This window comes from Myotis davidii, unplaced genomic scaffold, assembly GCF_000327345.1.
Source record: "Myotis davidii unplaced genomic scaffold, ASM32734v1 scaffold328, whole genome shotgun sequence".
In the NCBI taxonomy this organism is placed as follows: domain Eukaryota; kingdom Metazoa; phylum Chordata; class Mammalia; order Chiroptera; family Vespertilionidae; genus Myotis; species Myotis davidii.
In genome coordinates this window covers 2,182,417-2,185,852 of record NW_006300373.1, presented here as the reverse complement: position 1 = coordinate 2,185,852, position 3,436 = coordinate 2,182,417, and the positions used below count along the sequence as shown (strand labels likewise).

The 3,436-nt window shown below is 55.0% G+C and overlaps 1 protein-coding gene across 1 annotated transcript in view; it reads right to left on the bottom strand.

Moving 5' to 3' along the window:
- Nucleotides 1-351: 351 nt before the first annotated feature.
- RBL2 (retinoblastoma-like 2) overlaps nucleotides 352-3,436 on the bottom strand; it is a 60,935-nt gene continuing 57,850 nt past the window's right edge. Inside the window, exon 23 of the mRNA XM_015572650.1 lies at nucleotides 352-390. The gene's annotated coding sequence lies outside the window, so the exon portion shown is untranslated. The remainder of the gene's footprint in view (nucleotides 391-3,436) is intronic.

Sequence of the window (3,436 nt, the reverse complement as noted above, 5' to 3'; positions counted from 1 at the left end):
TACCCTCAGGGCCCGGCCGGGGTGGCTCCGTGGTTGAGCATCGACCTATGAACCAGGAGGTCCCGGTCAGGGCCCAGGCCCAGGTTGCGGGCCAGGCAGAAGGCAGCCAATCAGTGAGTCTCTCATTGTTGGCGTTCCTCTCTCTCCTTCTCCCTTCCTCTCTGAAGTCAATAAAAAAATGTATTTTTAAAAAATTACATTTTGGCCCTGACCTGTTTGGCTCAGTGGATAGCGCGTCGGCCTGCGGACTGAAAGGTCCCAGGTTCGATTCCGGTCAAGGGCATGTACCTTGGTTGCGGGCACATCCCCAGTGGGAGGTGTGCAGGAGGCAGCTGATGGATGTTTCTCTCCCATCAATGTTTCTAACTCTCTATCCCTCTCCCTTCCTCTCTGTAAAAAAATCAATAAAATATATTTTTAAAATTACCTTTTGAAGGGGAAAGTGCTGCTCAGCTGGGGGAACTCACAGAGACCGTCTTGCCAGGACTCAGGTGGGAACGGCCAACACCAGGCACCTGCCCGCGTAGGCGCTGATCTCCCAGGAACTTCGGCGTTTCTCAGCCAGGCCCTGCGTTCCCCTGGCTAAGCCTCCGGGGCGCTCAGCACGCGGTGCGGACGCTGCCTCCCGAGGCCACCTGACGCCGGGTCAGGGTCACTTTGAAGGCGGACAGGTTTACGGGAGCCCCAGTTTGCAGACGCCATTGTCAGCGACCACACACACCTCCCCGAGGGGAGAGGCGGAGGGCCAGCACAGGTGGAGGTGGGAGGCGGAGGGCCTGTGGTCTAGGACGGAGCTGCCTCCTCCATCAGGTTAAGCTCCGCGTGGAGGCGGAGGAGGGAGTCCGTCAGGTGACTTTTAAATGAAAATGAAATGTCTGTTAGTGAGTGACAGAGGTGCGGCGATGCCGCGTGGCCGGCTCGTGTCTCATTAATTTCCAACATAGGTTTCCGTGTGCGGCTATCTGATTATCATCTGATCATCTGACCCGGTAATTAAAGTTTATTGCCAATTTGGAGCTTGCATGTAAGATGAGCTGGTTTTCTTCAAGGCGCCCCACACTCCCGCGGACTCATTGACTGCTGGTTTTGCATGTAAATGGGGGGAAAAGTCAGTTATAACGTGACAAACAGGTTGGGGGGTTCTGATCATTAATCCTGCTAAAGCAATATTCATAAATTCAATCCTGCACCAGTCGGAATGCTTTTCTTTTATTAGTTTCTGTGTTATTAAATGAGATTGTTTCTGACTAATATATTTCTGGACTCAAACTGTAGCTCCGAGCTGTTATTCAAATCAAATAACATGCCCCTTACTTGTGCCTCGCACTAATAAATGCCAACTTGTGATACATTTGCGAGGGGCTGTCAGCGATATTAAAGGAGGCAATAATGCCACGGAGGCCTGCAAGTGAGCTGATTTTTCTAAGGGCTGATAACTGTCATTTTTCTCTAAAAAGAAAAAATCCACCAGATATTTCCGTCTTAAAGCTAAAAAACATGCTTTGATCCCTATAAATAGAATTCGCTCACACTTAAGTGCACAAAGACTTAAAAGCACAACTTCTAGGTCCTGGGTAAGGAATTGGGGAAGCCGATTGCAGAGCAGAGTCGAAATTACATTTAGAGCCCGGCCGGGGTGGCTCAGTGGTTGAGCGGCGACCTAGGAACCAGGAGGTCACAGTCCGATTCCCGGTCAGGGCACAGGCCCGGGTTGCGGGCCGTGCAGGAGGCAGCCGATCAGTGATTCTCTCTCATTGTTGATGGTTCTCTCCCTCCCTCTCCCTTCCTCTCTGAAGTCAATAAAAATATATATATTTTTTTAAATTACATTTTGAAGGGGAAAGTGCTGCTTAGCTCGGGGAACTCATGGAGACTTTCTTGCCAGGACTCGGGTGGGAAGGAGAGACTCCGTTGCTTTTGAAATTAGAGAAACTGCTCTCCACTCACCGCTGGGTTCCCAGAGCAAAGAGGGGTCCTCGAGACCCTCCTCCCTGGCCCCATTTTACAGATGAGGAAACTGAGGCCCAGAGAGAGGCCAGCCGGTCAGAGCCACACAGTGAGTAGGGGGCCGATGCCTCCCCTGACACTCCCCGTCCTTTCCCCCCACAGGTCCCCGCGGTCCAGCCAACAAAGGGCCCGTCAGTCTTTGTGGAAGCTTCGGGGGGACTGTAGTCGGAGGCCCGGCTCCGGCCATCCCCCAGCAGGTCCCCTGAGCCCCGTGAGCCTCAGCCCTTCGAGGTGGCCACCCCTGCCCTCTCCTCCCGTTTCAAAGGAATATGAGGGCTGATCAACCGCCAGGCCCGGTGCCCCAGGCGAGTTCAAGTGCTTTCCTGAGCCCCTGGAAGCGCGTCTCTCCTAACTGGGCACCATCACATCGGCCTGGCCCCTGTCGGCATCATTTTCCGCTGGATCCCTTTCCCCGGGCCTCGGGGTCCCTGACACCCACACGCATGTTGCGATGGCCGGTGCCGCCCGTCTCCAGGTGGAAACGCTTCCCTGCGGGTGTGCAGGCCGCCCCGCAGCTGCTGGGTGCGGAAGGTTTCCCGGAGAAAGATTGGATTCTGGTTCCTCTTGGAGGGTCTCTCTCCAGCCGGGAGCTGTGAGTGGCCGTCCTCCTCGCCCGTCAGCCCCCAGCGAGGGCGCCTCCAGCCAGGAGACCGTCGGAGCTGCCGGAGGAAGGTGTGACTGGGGGGCCTGGGGAGACTGGGGGGTCACTGAGCCTGAATCGTGGACTGGGGGGGTCACTGAGCCTGAATCTTGGCCTTGGACCTGCAGCTCAGGGTGCCCCAAGGGCCTGGTTCTGTGCTCCGAAAGGGCCCGGCCCTGACGGTGCCTGTGGCCACTGGCGTGGCTGCCTCTGTGGGGCGTGGGGAGGGTTCTGCCCGCAAGGCTGCTGGGAGCACGTGCATGCGTGTCCGCGGGTCCTCGGGCAGCGCCGGTCACAGCATCGCCAAGAACAGAGTCAGTTCCCATGGGGCCCCCGCTGGAGCTGGCGTGTTCCCCGTGTCTGTGGGTTCCTCGGGGACTCGGTTCCCCTCTCCCCCAGAGACATGCGTGTGGGCCTTGTTTATCTTCCCCCGAGACCAGAATTCAGAATGGAATAGGGAATGCTGTTATCGTTGTGGGTAGCCTTGGACAGAAGGCAGAAGATACCCAGATGGGTGCCTGTCTCACTTTTCCTGGCGGTAATGGTGTATGTGTCTGGACAAATTCAATACTGTGGTGTATCCATCACCCCGTAAGCTATAAATTTATTTTAAATGATGAGCCCTTACAATAGACTCTTCTAGAACAACAAACAAAAGTGATAACGATTTATTAGAAGATTAATAGACAAGCCAGAAACCACTTCATTTCTCTCTGAGGTCTCTGCCTGGTAGCCAGTCCATGAAATAACTCACAAGAAGGGTTCTGACGTGTAATACAGGGACGGGGG